The sequence below is a fragment of the Amblyomma mixtum genome, chromosome 3, assembly GCF_055824585.1.
Source record: "Amblyomma mixtum isolate Tamu chromosome 3, ASM5582458v1, whole genome shotgun sequence".
In the NCBI taxonomy this organism is placed as follows: Eukaryota; Metazoa; Arthropoda; class Arachnida; order Ixodida; family Ixodidae; genus Amblyomma; species Amblyomma mixtum.
In genome coordinates this window covers 85,765,828-85,781,371 of record NC_143014.1, presented here as the reverse complement: position 1 = coordinate 85,781,371, position 15,544 = coordinate 85,765,828, and the positions used below count along the sequence as shown (strand labels likewise).

Here is a 15,544-nt window from a genome sequence, read left to right as displayed (position 1 = left end):
GTTTGACGTCATTCGGCACACGCGTGTATTTGCCATGCGGAAGAGGTGGGAGTTGTGTGAACCCCAGCGATCACGTTCCAGATGAAGTACCGCAGATGTGGCCAGGAAAGCACGCCTTGTGAGGATAGACTTCCGCAGCTGGCAAAGAAAGGTGGGCGTTGGATGGCGGTCCTCGATCTACTCCATCTTTCGTTGCCCTTATACTGTGATGTGTAGGCAGCCGAAATCGTGCCTGCCTTCTCTGCCCTCTGCAAGCGTGTGCTATCGCTGGTGGCATTGCATAGTTGGTCAAAGACGTGGCTGGGCAAGGAATCAGTGAGTGCCTTTAGGGGAATAAAAGCTGTGTGTTATTGACTGGAGCACCTTTCCGAACTCTTAATGGGGCGTTCTTCCGGCATCGGACTGAGTGTGAAAAGCTGTAAACAAGAAAAGCAACCCCCCCGAAGTTGGCCACTTTGCTTCTTCCGTTTTTAACGAATGTGCGCTCATAAATAAGGCGGCCTAACACGTCGTATACTCACCGAAGCGTTCAGCCCCGGCGCTCTGCCGCAGCTCGAAGAAACACGACTGCTGAGTCTGCTGGCTGAGGCGTCGGAGCCGAGAAGAGGACGCCGGCCAGTTGGGGGCAGCGCTGGCTGCGTTGCTGGCTGCAGACGCGCCGCCGCTGCCCGCCCACACGCGCGCATCAGTCTCGGCGGGCGGGCGGACGGCCGCTGCTGGGCACGGGGGAGCGCGCGGCTTCCGCGGAAGCCAGTCCTGTTCGCCAGTCCGCGGTTGTTGCACACACGCGGGGTCATCATCACAGTCAAGGGGTGCGGGGGCGGCTCCCCGGGCAGGCCGTGCGGGAGGCGCAGGGCCGGCGCGAGGCGCTCGCCGGGTGCGAGCACGGCTGCGTCCACCGGGATCACGGGAAAAGTTCGTCCGCTGCTCTGCTCTCTCTTTCTTCCCAGCTTCTTTCATCTCCTCTTCCTTCTTCTCTCTCTCTCTTTTTTTGTGTAAGTTTTATACGCAGTGCCGAAGTCGGAGCTCGTCAATACTCGACGGAATTCCTGTGGGAGATAAAGAGCAAAAACAGGGCTTGCGTTAGTAAAGCGATGTGCCACGCTTCCACTTTCTCCTCCCCCAACGTACACACCTCCTTTTTTCCTTTTCGCTTGAATTTTCCCAGAAAAGTGTACGGCAATGGCATAGCGACGTGAGAGAGTCGCGTTTCAGTTGGTAGAGCGCGCTTATTTCTGGTCCCATCTCTCGTTTGTCTCCGACCTTTTTTCCCTCAACTTCATTCAGTTTTCCTGACATTTTTTCTGGCGTAGTTCGTAGCACCTGTTTTCGGTGTTATCCGTGTCTTTCACGCGGAATAACACTAGAAAATAAACATAGGTGCGTGGAATTTACGCAGAACCCTTTCTTGCTCTTGATGCTAGCATGGCGTGTTAAATGCGTCAAGCAAACGATGCGCCGCGGAGCTGCACTCGATATTTTGTTAATTCAGGAGATGCGCAAAGAATGCACTAATCAAAGAAACAACGAAAAAGTTTGGTTCTGCGTACCTTGATACGCATGTTCGCGAAAACCGCAGGTTGAGGAAACAGGAGAATACGAAGATAAACAGAAAAACAAGGATTCTCTGCTTCTTCGCAGGCAAAAATGCCTTAACAAAGAATAAATCAGGCAAGCAGTGCGCAAAGAATTGAGCGCATGTTTCGGACGACGTAGAAAGATAAATCTGCAAGTCAAAAACCCCTACTCAAAGATGCTAAAGGGAAAATGGCACTGTTTTCAGCAGTAGGCCTTCAGTAGAAAACAGAAAACACGCCGACGAAATGAGCTGACTCGTTTAACATAAACCAGGACCCACAAGATGAAAATGAGACAGGCTTATGGCGAGCGAAACGAGGCGAGAAATCATAGACCGGGCGAACTCTTTGAAGTGATTTTAATGCCATGTTTTCAACCTTCTGGACTCATAAACCCTGGTGCTAAACGTGTAGTTCATAGGAATTGCTGGCTGCAATCTGTGCAATCTCAATTAAAGGAAGAATAACGTTTAGGAGTGCGAAAACACTGTTGGAATCAATAGACCAATACCGCCTTGTTTCCCCATGCCAATGGCAAAAGTGGTTGGAAGCGCATGCCTCAAAGCGACAAACGATGGTACATTCGCTACCTTTTGTAACTATAGTTTTCATTGATGAAATTTTCAATTTCAGCTGAGGGCACTGAGTGTGAAAGCTTCCCCTCTTATTTCGCTGCCACAAAGTAATGCATGCAAAATTTAATCTGTTCTTTTTTTTTTCTGCAGAGAGCAATCATTCGAAGCTTGCGAATCAAAGTGGGCCTGGAAGGACGCCGACAGACGAAACTCTTCGCTATCAACCGCAGGATGGCTTGACTGGGCATAGATCTCAATGTTCCCTCAAGGATAAAAGAAATAGCGGTGAGCTAGTGAGAACTACAGCCTTCATGACGCCGCATGGAAAGTCCGCATGCGCAGTTAGCTTGGTAGGAGCAACCTCTTGATGTCAGTTCGTTCCATTTGTCCTATGGACTTTCGGGTAGCGCGCTTTTTATTCAAGAATTCATTTAACGGCTACATTTTCTCCGCTCTTTGCATGCAAGTTTTGTTCGGTTACCGCCCGTCCGTCCATCCAAAGCCATACTTCTAGGACCTGTACAAGAGCACAGGGTGCTGTTTGAGCGAGATTAAAAATTCTCGTTTCCTGTTCCTTGTAAATGTTCCCGACATCGTCGGTTTCAGCTGGGCCAACTGCGCAGGTTTTTAAATTATCACCTCCAACAATGATGTTGCCAGGGCAGACACTCACGGCATCTCAAAGGAAATTGTACTAGCACGAGGCAGCGGCAGTTGGAGGATCTTCTAACGCGTGCGCACAGGCGGCGCGCGGTACGTCGCCCTCTACACTAGAATGGCATGTGGGTGCCAGATGGCGCCACGTGTCAGCCAGGTGGGAGCACGCCTGCTGCGTCGGGACCAATCAACGGGTGCGCACTGGCGGTGCGAAAGTCTCTATCACCCGGCTCTTGAGACGGAGTAACCATTTTGGCTAGCCTCTGAAAATTTCACATGTTTTGTTCCCATGACCTAACACAATGGCGTCGACAGCAATAGAACCTTGCACAGGTACTGCGTCCAATCACCGAGAACGTGATCGCCTTCGGAAGCGACGGGTGGGGCCTTTACCACGAAAAGGACCGGCAGTACGATCGCATAAAGAAGCGCCAGTTGAGACCTTTCATCAAAGAAGAGGAACGAGAGCAAGAACGCCTGCGCAAGTGGAAACACGGGTCAAAACGCGTGAATTCCTCCAGTAGAGCAGTCAAGGTGCAGCACAGATTACACCGCTGCCATTTTTGTTCCTTTTTTGTGTTCGCTCAATTTGTTAGAAATGTCAGTCACGAACAAAAGTCTGAATTGTTCTCTATGCGTCCTTACGAAGCGACAATGCAACGAAATCTCCACTTCTTTTACGTGCAGTGTTATCGGGAACCCAATGATCAGTGCGCAAGCGATGCTTCTTGGTGGCTTTCCAAATAAGACCTAACGATCTTGAGTACAGCGATTCAACTCATTCGTTCATTCGCTCAGCCTTCACCCACCATCTTTTATCGTCATGGTAGTTAGGACCATTCAAGTTGTCGTGATACGGGACTAGGAAACAAAATGCTCACAGGAAAGACACGAAATGAACACCACTAAGTAGTCACTGCACCTTGTATGAAGGTGCTCATAAAATGTACGAACTACTCACGCTTCAGCCAGCCACAAAAGGAAGATTTCCCATTAAACAACACTGTAGTCAATGGGTGCGCTTCAGAAAGGAAAGCAAAGTGTCGCCCCTGAACACCTTCCAACAGAGAAAGCTGGAGCTGTACGCTTTCTTTTCTTGCTTTTAACTGCAACATCTGTCCAGCTGGTTAAGCGGAAAGCACATTTGAGATCCTCGTTTTGGTATGCGGTCGTACGATTGCACTTTCAAGAGCTGGTATAGTGTCACGCAACTAAAACTAGTGAGAGATTTTCATGTGAAATAGAAGCACTGCTTGTACAGTCGAATTCACTTCTCCCGGGCAAGCAAAAAAAAAAGAGCTAGTGATTTCCTTAAACTCTACGACCGGCTGAAGTTAGTTCCATAAAAGTAGACAGAAAATGCATCCAAATTCTTGGCGCGCTGCCCCACAACGGCCGTATAATTTAAGAACTTCGAAAGTAAAACAACAAATTCGCGTTCAGATCCTTACCACCGTTTCCACCTACATTCTTAGGTGCTCAGGCTCCGCAAGCTCCCGCGCTCCCATTATTCGCCTAAAAAAGGCACGCAGAAGCTGGAAAGAAATCAGCGAAAGCTCGTGGCCCAAAAAATAAGTCTGTTCTCCGTTTTCCTATCTTCTTCTCCTGGCTTCCGCATTTGAGTGTTTTCTTTGTCTAGAGCAAGCGTGCGGTAAATCTCGTAGGCAATTTCGTATGCGGCCAATCAACCGGAATCACTAGAGCCTTATCATGAGCCCGTATTAATTCTACAGACGTTCCACCACAGCGAATATGTTTTGATGGAGAAAAGAGAGAGAGAGAGAGAGAGAGAGAGAGAGAGAGGGAGGGAACTGGGGAAGGTAACACACAGAAACACGTCGTGGGAGAAGGAGTTGGAGGTCAGTGAACAGACTGCAAGAAGCGACGCGTCACGCTAATGCCTGCTTCCAGGTTGTCACGCGAATGTGTGTCGTTGCGGTCATAATACGTAGCGAACAGTAATTTTAGTTCCCGTTTTTGCTAAGTGCTGCATGAATACTCATCCACGAGTAAAAAAAAAAAACGAACAAACAAGAAAGCGATCATACACGAGTGACGTGCGTAATGAGATGCGTGCTCGAAGTACATAAACACAGTAGCATGGCAAGCTATTTCCGGAAACAGATTTCGTTAAAACCGCGGAATCCAGACACCGTTCGTCTTTTTGCGCCCAAGGAGTGTAGGGTGTCTGAGTACAGCCAAAGGTAAGAGGCTTTCTGTTCTGGGCAGAAAAAAAAAAGTTGATAAATAAGAAGCCTTGACTTGCCAAGCGCGATTGCAGAGGAAACGAGGGATCTGAGAGGGCTGCTCCAATCAAGCTGCTTCTACTTCCGTGGGGCTTCTAATCCCACTGCCGGCGAACTCTGTCTCGGCCGTATCTTGATCGAGGTCTACAGCTAGGGCTACGCAGCCGAGCATTAAAAGTTAAGCGACCTGGGAGTGTAAAGCGCAAAAGAGTGTCGTGTTTTCAGCACAAGATAAAAAAAAAAAAAGATCTTCCGGTCTCTTGCGTTCCAGCTCAGGCTTCTTCTTGGATAACAGCCAAAGCTGGAAGAATTTCCAGATTCCGCGCGTTGTGTGAGCAAAATGGAAGCGCAAAGTTCGGCCCTAGCAATAAACCGAAGTGCGCACTGCTCCTTTTTGCAGCAGCTCTTATCGTCGACCTGGTTGAATCGAAACCGGCTAATATACATGCTTAGCTCTTTCACATATTAAGCGTACCCATTCCCCGCTTATAAACTTGGACGCTACTTGGTCGCACTTATAAGTTCCGCGCACACAGTTAATCTTGCGTTAAGAGCAATAACGTAACTAATAACTGTGCCTCCCGTGCTGTTTAGCTGCAGTCATGTGTCAAGACATTTTGCTTAGTTTTGCCGACTATTTGTATGATGTATGATTAGAAATCAGAGTTCAAGACGATACTGAAATTCCTTTATTGAAAAAGGAGGACCGACGATACGAAACGAAGAGAGAGGAAATGAAGCGGTCGAATACTTAGTCTCCTTTTAAGCTCTCAACTTAGTGCCTCGAAGAGGAACGCATACGTGCTCAACCGCCTGTTCATGCATTGGCAGATGACGCGTGAACAATGCGGGCGCACTGAGACCTGCGAATCAGCAGCTGGTAACAAGGCGCACCCCCAAAACAGACAAAGAAACAGACCCCACTGCTCACCGAAAAAAAGCTTCCGAGATTTAAGAAGCGCCACGGGCTTTGTTCTCGAACAAAGAGGACGCGCTCACTCTCGCCGGGCTTTCTCTATCAGGCCGAAGCAAGAGAGCTCCTCGCTATATATTCGGGACAAGTTTCGCCTACGGGAATTTTCAAGGGGCAATTAAGCGGCCAAGTGAGCCACCCTCATCACCGTGCTGTGCGGTCCTCGCGCTCATTAGTCGTGAGGTTCTGCACGCGAAGGAAAAATGCTTTTTGGGGCCTTTCCTACTCCGCGTGCCGCTCATGTGCGTGAGAAACGAAGAAATAATTAATTTGTGCGCCCTCAGAAGGACACAGACAGCCTCGAAGGGTGCATTAAACCCACCATTACGACACTGTTCGGGCGTTTTGGTTACGAGCAGACCGTACGCTTCGATTAGAAAACCCATCAAAGATTCATTCCGACGTCACCCATTTAACTTCGGCCATCTCGCACTAATCGCTTGCTAGTTCATTTGATATATATGTCGCACGGGAAACTCAGTCATTCTTGCGCAGTTGAGTGGGTATATTCTTTAAAACTTGGCGAGCTGCATGACCTGCGCATTCAGGTGGTTAGGCAAGAAAAACGTAGACGAACCCACTCATGCAATGCATGCACTTCAGATATATTCCGTGTTAACTTTGTAGAGACTCGCTCCGCAAGCATAGCTAATGTCATTGAGCAGTGCAAGACTGCACGCAAAAAAAAAAACAACAAAAAAACTTAGGTGAGCAACTGTCACTAAACGGCGATAACCAAAAACTATTACAAGACATCAGGCTAGGGCCAAAGAGTAACTGAGGCAGAGAACGGCAAGCTTCCCGAAACGTTCACTGCAGAGTAAAAGAAGAAAACGAAAGAGAACCATGGGCTATAACGCTAATCGTTTTTTACCGGCACAGCACTAAATAGAAAGCAACAGCGTATTATGTGCCAAAATAGCTCAGTCAATTCACAAAGGACAGGATAGTTTAAAATTTGGTGGCTCATCTTGCAGTTTGGCCGAAACGATAGCATTTGAAGTAAAAATGCGTAACCATCCGGTGTGGCCGCTTTCTCTCTGACAAGGACTTCAAAGCACGATGAATAAAAAAAAAATAGCAGGGCAGAGAATAGTCTCTATGTGCCCTAACTGAAGAAACACTCGAGTAACTCATACGCTCACTTTTTCCACAGTTTAGGTTGGAAGTGTACTTCGCAGGAAACGATATGTGAGAAACAGATTTTCTTGTTATTTGACAATCAAGCTTACTAGACAGCAAGACATGCAGAATGAATCGGCCTCCAGGGCAGGCTTAAAAGTCGGTAACCTCTGTTATTCCCCGATGAGTTTCCTTTTATATATAGCAGCCACCGGCAGGAAGCGAACGCGGCCTAATTTGACATCCGACATCCTCAAAAGAGGCTCGCGGAAGATTGCGGCAGCCAATTTCCTTACGCACGCTCGAGAGCAATCGTGCAGCCGCCGCGGCAGCAGAGTCTTGGGACGAGCGTTGTGGGCCGTTCTTATGCAAAGCGCGCGAACGCACGAGTCCAGCGCGCCCGGAAGCATCAGGCTGCATCTAGGTATGCGCCTTCGAAACAAACCTAAGCACGGCGTTCCAAACGGGACAGCCGAGCGTTAGAAATTAATCTTGAGAACCTTACACCTTTGTCGCTTTGAAACAGTAAACATTGCGCGGAAAACGTTATGCTCAACACTGATACATATGCAAAACTGCATAATCTGTTCTTGATTTAAAGAAATGGGCACAGAAGTAAAGCCTGTGTATTGTTAAAGTTACTCATCTGCTACTTCTCTTACTGAAGTCACATTGGTTATGAAAGCAGTAGAGTCATTTGGAACCGGAACATTACAGGCTAACTCAGCAAAAGTCGAAATCATTCTCGCTTACATAAGATCTAACCTAAATAGATGAAGAGATAATACTGTTCCTTAGTGAACCAATTGTTCCTATGCTTGTGCAAGTAACGCTAGGACTTGCACGTAGCCTATTTCTTTGCTTCCTCCGTGTCAGCTGTTCTGATTCGAGAGTATTCTTGATTTAACACGCATGACGGAAAAGTAAAGAGACAATAAAAAGTTGCTGGAAAATTTATGAACAAGACACAGCTGCTTTATACTGCCCCGCTTGAAATCCTCCGGGCAAGACTACGCAATGCTGCTTTTTCGCGCTCTGCCCGTACCTTTGTGCAGTTCTGCATTATGTCTCTCTGGCTCATTGCTTCGCTGTAAAGCTACTTAGGTGCAGCGCACACAAGCCACTATAAGAGATATAATTATGGTAATTGTATGCATTCTGAGTTGGGCAATAGGTAGAATTTACCGGTGTTATTTTTTTGCTAACTCAACGTCATGTAGACCTGGCACTAGCGGCTTACTTGTCAGGCGGCAGACTACCACGGCGCCCTAGGAAATGGCGACATGCCACATGGCGCTGGAATCAAGTAAAAAGGGCAACAAAAAAATCATCGTGCTTCTGAGGCGCCACCCGTACGTTCCTAGAGCCAGAACCGCAAAATACGTTCGTGGGCCATCGCACTGCCATAACACTTAGACCGCGTTCGTAAAAAAATGGCATATAGATCTGCGGCACGCTCACCGCCTAAAGCAAACAAGACGAAAGCTCCTCCGTACCAATACGCTCCCCTCCCTGGTCTCCGCAGTGCACGGGTCCAGCCAGAGCAGAAGAGGAAGGAAAGACTGCGGCTACGATGGAAATGATAGCCCTACATCCTCAAGGAGTAGTCGTACAACGCGCAATAGCCGCTGCTACGATCTATATATAACGCTGTGCCTGCGTACATAAGCCGTCAAAAGTTTAGGAACCACACGAGCAGTCGAAATACCCTATCGCCCAGCGCCTGGCATTCATCTTGAAATATAGGCACGAAGTCCATGCTTCCGGACGGGAACACCACAGCGCATCTCTCGTTCTAGATAGGCGCTCAGGCCGTGAGGATTTCTTTTTTTTTTTTGTGGCTCGGGTGATCATTTAACTACAGACGCCAGCACGTCGTTCATGTTGTCCGAAGTTGACAGAAAAAAGGAGATCGTTATCCGTCTCTTAATTTTTTTTTTTTTTTTTACACGAAGGTTCGCCGCTTTTGCATGCTGAAGCAGCATCCATGTCTGTCTGAGCATGTATACGTTACGGAGCGAATTCCGGGTCTAGGCAGTGCAGCTAGATGGAGGTTGTGTTTCCCTGCGCTTGTAAACCGGGGCTATAAGCGTGCGTAATTCCATTCTCTGGATAAGCGCTAGCCCTGAACGATGCGCCGAGGAGTACGAAAGCTTTCCCAGCCAACTTTTACGACCGCATCAAGAAGCCGAGAGGATACCGTCGAGGGCTTCCCTGTCAAATGTTTGTTTCTTTTTATTTTTCTGCTGACCATCGTCTAGAAAGAGTGCAAGTTCTTGGTGGGAAGCTGAGGTGTCGCTGAGAAAACTTTTGTCACTGCTGTACCAAAAAAAGGAACTGGCCGATTCGTCTCAAATATTGAAAAACATTAAAAGAACAAAGGCTGGAGTATGGTCGATGTTATTTTCAGCCTCGCGCAATGAAAATAATGCGCTTTAGTTTCGCATGCATGGAGCGAAAACTCCTATTTTGTCATCATACACAAAGCTTCACAAATACAGAAAATAAGAGATAGAAACAAAAACAGGAAGTATTTTTGGAGCAATATAGGCAAAGTGAATGAGTTTATTCTCATAGACGGAAATATATCACGCCTTAAAAAAAAGCCGTTTTCTTCTCGCTCCGTTTACTTCAGTAATATTAATGCACGATGGCGAGAGTATCAAAAGCATTAAATGTGGCTGGGTCAAACGGCTGCGCTTCGGGACATTTAGACAGGCAGCGAGATAAGGCCGACTTCAAATGTTTGGAGAGAGCTGTGTTTTTCAATTATGCCCAGTCTTCTTATATTTTTTCTCCTCCCCCCCCCCCCCCCCCCCCCTCTTGGAATAACAATGGTCGTCATTCGGAGAGCCCGGCCATTTTCAACGGGAACATATTCTTCCCAGTCCTCGCGAACCGCTTATCGATTCCAGCTCGCAAGAGAGGTCAGAGACGACAGGCGCCCACCTAGAACAGCCAGAATAGGTCTTACAACTCAAGACGCTTTTCCATCCCGGTTCCTCGTCAAATCGAATTACGCTGCGCATTCGATATGAGAGCGCGATCGAGAAAGGCAGCGTTTGCTCGGGGGAATTCGGCGACGTGCTACACACACCCCCGTCGCCCTGGAAAGCGCGCCCAAGACAATATACCGGGCCACCAGAACTGAAGCAAAGAATCCAGGGGCGGGCGAAAGAGCAAAAAAGTGGGGCAACGCGTAGGATAGATTCCCCAAAGACAAACGCAACCCGGAAGGACTGCGGCTCCGGGCGCTGGCTGCCGCTGCGATTTGGCGCCTGCACGCTTGGGCCAGGGCGGGTACAGCAGCGGGAACGTCGATCGCGCACTCAGGGCTCCAGTCAATTACACGGCCGCGTTGACGCATCGCTCGCGAGATCGAGCGCAAATTGCTTCAAACGCAGGGTGGACGGCTGCGCAGGACGCATCGCGCTTGTTTCGCTGAGGCGAGCCTTTCACGTTGCGCGAGTTGCAGGAGGCCCGGCGATTTCATCCCGCCGCGCTCTGAGAGACGAGGCGAGCAGTTAGACAGCGTCGTTCCGCCCCGGCACCTCCTGCACTGGCAGCAATCCGGCCCGGAGAGCGCGCTCCAACGAGCCTGCTTGCGGAGTGGCGACACTGCGCGCCGTCCGTACAACTGCGCGGGAGGAGCGCCTCACGGAAGCTGCTGCGTCCGACGTGTGTTGGAGGGGTATAGTGCTCGTCCCATTTTGGCCGGCCGAGTACTACGGAGAGTAGCAGGCACACACCAGCCGTGCCGGAGCAAGCTAACGTTTCTATACTGCCACGCAATTCAGGAGGCTTGGGAAATTCCTATTCGGGCAGAGGGTGAGAATAAGGTACCGCCGAACACGCATACTGAGCAACCCAGCAGCTTACGCAGAGAAACGCCTGCTGTCTAAATTGCCATATCGCTGCTGCTGCTGCTGCTGCTGCTGCTGCAAAGGCAGAGCGCAATTACAACATCCCTAAATATTGCGTGGATAAGTGCAATCCTTTGGCACTAAAGAGGAGCCGACATGTGGGCTTCCTTAGATTGAAGGTGTGCATGACTCAATGCATAAATCATGGACCAAAATAGGATCTAGAGAAATATGGGTGCTTTAATGCTTGAAGGCTGTCATGCGTGCCGCATTTTAAGCAGCAAAGCTCCGAGCTATAAATATTCATCTCACCTGAACGCGTTCTACTTATTCGTGGCGAAAAAAAAAAAAAAAAAACAAAAGAAGCTCTCAACTCTTGATGTTGGAACTTATCTACACCACAGCAAAACGACTAGTTAAGTTGGTGTCAAGCAAGGATAGCGGTCGACGGTTTTGTGATTATTTCATTTAACAGACAATTTGTTACTCGGTTTAATTAACGCACGTATTCTCGTCCCGTTATGCACAGACTGCAACTGCTTGCTGTCTGATGTTGGCACTAGTTTACTGTACACTCAGCAGCAATTTGGCAAAACACTTATATTGCTCGAATATAATCCCTGAAAGCGTTACCTACTGCGGCTTGTGTGTGTCGCAATATTTATCTCAGGGGAACGTAAATAGTTAGAAATTACGTATAACGATTCACTGCCCAAAAATACAGGACTTTTGATCCTTAAGCGCGAACTGCACCGCTCAGACTTGACAAGCGTAATGAGTTTATCGCGAATTTCATTGGTACCATAAAGCATTTTTTTAATCAACTTCTCTGCAAAATTTATTGTAAGTAAATTAACCGAGACCGAAGAAGAGAGTGCTTGCCTAGAGGCGTAAGTGAACCTTCCTGGGGAAGAGGAGGAGGAGGAGGAGGAAAACAATTATTCAGAACGAATTATTTGTGGCTGGAGCCCCTTAGTCTAGGGCCCCATTAGACTTGGCCGCTAGCAAACATAATAATTACCTAGGAAACGTTAGACATTAGGTTCACTTGCATTCTGTACAGCATGGAAGAGTACTGGTACGGTACGTTACTTCGAGCTCCGATAGGTTACTTTGTTCCAGAGACGCGCCATGTTTCCGTTACTTGGGGAACACGACGCGTGCGCTATAAGCGTGTCATGTGATGTGAGTGTTTAGTGGCAGGACGCTCTTTGTAAAAGGCACAGTAGGCCAAAAAGTAACAGCGCACTCAGTAAGAATGCTTGCGCTCTATTTCTTTAACCTGGCGAAGCATGTCTGTTCGAGTGGGTTGAGCTTTTTGCGCGTAAACTTTTGTTCCTGCCGCTCCTAAGAATTTATTTCTCATTTCTTTTCCTAATTAATAGGATCGATGTTTTGACAGACATCGCTGCTTCACGGAAGCCCTTCTCCTGCCTCTTTGGCGCCAAAAATGTCAGCTAATGTCCTATTTGAGTATGACTCACTCAAACAGGACGCTGGCCTGTTCGAGTGTAGTTCTTTTCTTGTACAGACAGAGGGAAACACCTAAACTACAGAAAGAGGGAAACAATAAACTGACTGCTAGGGCTTGAAAATAAAGAGAGCACAAGTCCGAGAGCACCGTGATTTACGATAGCTTGGCTGTGCTCAGCGGCGTGGCCCCGGCAGCCGCCCTTGGCAGGGAGGCTCGAACTACGCGGCATTAAGGCGCACGGCAGTCATAAAAGAGACCTTCAGCTCATGCCGGCTCCTTCATAAAAGCAGCCCAACGCCTTCGTCGATCAAACGCAGTGGGACAGCAGAGCCATGTCCGTATCTGCCCCGTTTGTCCGCGAAGAGACGACGAAAGGCAAGAGCGGCCGCAAGTGGAGACTGTCTGAAGCAGCCGTGGGTTGCCATGCGTACGGTTGTGTCTGAACCCGCTCTCCTTTTTATCCATGCAGGGATACCACTGGCACTTGGAAAATCAACCAGAGGGAGATGCGCGGACAGCTCCTGAAAGTTCTTCGAGATCACTTCCACATATTCCGGACAAAAGAAAGAAAGAAGTCATCAGGCTACCTTGCGTTTTTCCAACGGCTGAGCCGAGTCTAAAAGGAAGAAACAGCGCGCGAAGACACACGCGAGCGCTGGTGCGTGTGTCGTTTCTTCGTGTGTCGGTGTTTCTTGGCCCTGCTTCTTCGTTTTAAATGCATTACCAACCAGTCCGGAACCTTGCTTGTCGGAGCCGAGACGACAGATTAACAGTTTCTGTGAAGTGCGTCATGTTCTGCCCAAAGCCTCATTTAATACGGGATGCGAGAGAAGATGCAGTATTTGGCCCACCTAGCTTGCATGACACTTGTTTAGAGAATAAAGGCACTGATGGCATACCTTCTGCGCAAAGGAAAATAACGCCCCGGCACCGTCTATGAAGGAGCGGGTTGGATGCGGAGCTGCGAGCATGTAATCTTCACCTCTGCGCCATGCCGCTATCGAAATGCTTACTGTTCAGGCGCTGTCACGACGAAACTATTAATTTGCAGAAATGCTTCCTGAAGGAGACATTTCCTCATTTCTTGGGTTTTGTACTTGATGCCGATGAGCAGAAAGGTCTTTTACACCAACTTCCTGTCTCTTGGAGCACTTACTGAGGAGCATGTTCCTGAGACCTCAAAGAAGGCTTTTCGCAGGCTCTATTTACTGCAGTGAACATAGGTCATGACCTACGAGCTTTCGGCTCCTCACTGTACGATTCGTTTCCCTCACTGCAAAAAGGCAGAGCCGGAAGAAAGAATGAATCTGATTTGCCGTTGGTATTTTTTTTCACGGCAACGGTCAGGTTGTTGGTTGCGTCGTCTCTAGGTTTTGTGACTTTCTTCTACTTCCTGCACCGTTTACAAACCTTCCTGCTTCGAGGAAAGTTTGTAATTCCGCAACGTTTGAGCATAGAAGCAAACATATTTCCGTTCTTGCTTTTTTTAGATTGTAAGCTCTGTCTCTCACGCGTGGTATCCGTTTCCAGCTGGCAATCATAGTGGCTGCAGATACTCAATTTCCTCATACCAAAATAACCTTCAAGTTATCTTTACGTCCAGTAAGAAGCTTCCGAACGTTTAAACTTCCGAAATAACGCAGCGTTGCACAGTCAGCTCTGCTGAGATGATAGTGAACAGTGATTAAGCGGAGGCCAAGTAAGCGTACTCAAGCTGCGATTAGCGATGATCTCTCGCCTGTATTTGCTTAGTTGTGCGTGCGTGCTTGGACGTGTTAAAGACATTCGGCCCTTGCGACGGCTATGAATTATTTTTGTGCGGTCGCTACTTTGTCTCAAATTCTTTGCTCACAGGGCAACATCACAGTCAGCAGCTAATGGTCAGAGTAGCAGTGTTGTCCTACGACTTAAAGTAGTAGCTTATTTTTATATGAAAAGAACGACAATAACGTGGCCCGAGTTAGCGGAAGTATAAAGGTCAACCAGTGTTATCCGACTGCGACCGTACAAACTCAGATTCCTTGTATACAAAATGCCAGGAAAGTTCTTTCAAGAGCAAGGAAGCTAACTCACCAGAATTTTTTATTTTTATTTTTTATTTATAGATACTGTGAGCCTTTACAGGTTCTTACAGGAGTGGGTCACAAGGCAAACAGTGCAAAGTAAAAGAATAGCATAAAATATAAAACGTGTCAGTAACTATTTCCGTGTAAAAATAACAAAAAAATAAGTACAACAAAAAGCGCAAAGTGCGACGCAGAAGAAAGAAATCAAATCCAAAATCCAATTCAATTACGTCTACTCTTAATGATTAAAAATTAGTTAACCAGCTTACTACTTAAGACACCTCACCGGTTTTCTGGTGTCCGCCAACATTCGCAATACTGTGCCGCAGAAGCCATATTTTTACCCCAAAAAACCTATTTTTGAAAATTTTTGAAAGTGGTCGCTCAAACACCCGGTATACTGAAAAAGTCTGAAGAGGAAGGGTAGAACGTGTTTTAAAGGAAAGCAAAGCTAGCAACTGCGTCTTATTGGAAGTGACCTGAGATAACTAGACATAGCCGCGCGCATAAGAGGCTTCTTTCAAACAGTAACGGGCACACTTCGTGAGCGACGCTTTCAGTTCTTTTTGAAGACGCAGCGTGTTTTGTATTGACAACTGTAAACACTCGAGATATAACGGACACCCGGCGTATGTGTTTCTCTGATCCAAAGTTGCCAAAGGAAGGCTTCTCGGATAGCGGTTGGGTCCCTGGACTCAGCCGATCGAATCAAAAGGTGCAGACAGCATTCTCGAAAGAAAGCCCTATATAAGGCGAAACACCGCTTCGGTTTAATCTTGTCAAATCTCCTTTCTTACACTTTTTTTTTAACTTGACGGCAGTATCCTGCTCTGTAGCATCAAGGTGGAACGACCTGCGAGGGAAGGCGGCCGGATTTTTTTCCGGCGCTGCAGCTGTGACCTATAACGGAAGAATGCTTTTTTTTTTTCTGAAATGATATACAAACGTAAGTAATAACAACAACGCTTTAAGGAACTGGCGTTGGGCCATT

The 15,544-nt window shown here is 47.7% G+C and overlaps 1 protein-coding gene across 1 annotated transcript in view; it reads right to left on the bottom strand.

The window, feature by feature from the left end:
* Positions 1 to 804: 804 nt before the first annotated feature.
* The window catches only part of LOC149350828 (neural cell adhesion molecule 1-like), a 281,207-nt gene continuing 266,467 nt past the window's right edge, over positions 805 to 15,544 (bottom strand). Inside the window, exon 15 of the mRNA XM_089576941.1 lies at positions 805 to 1,049. The gene's annotated coding sequence lies outside the window, so the exon portion shown is untranslated. The remainder of the gene's footprint in view (positions 1,050 to 15,544) is intronic.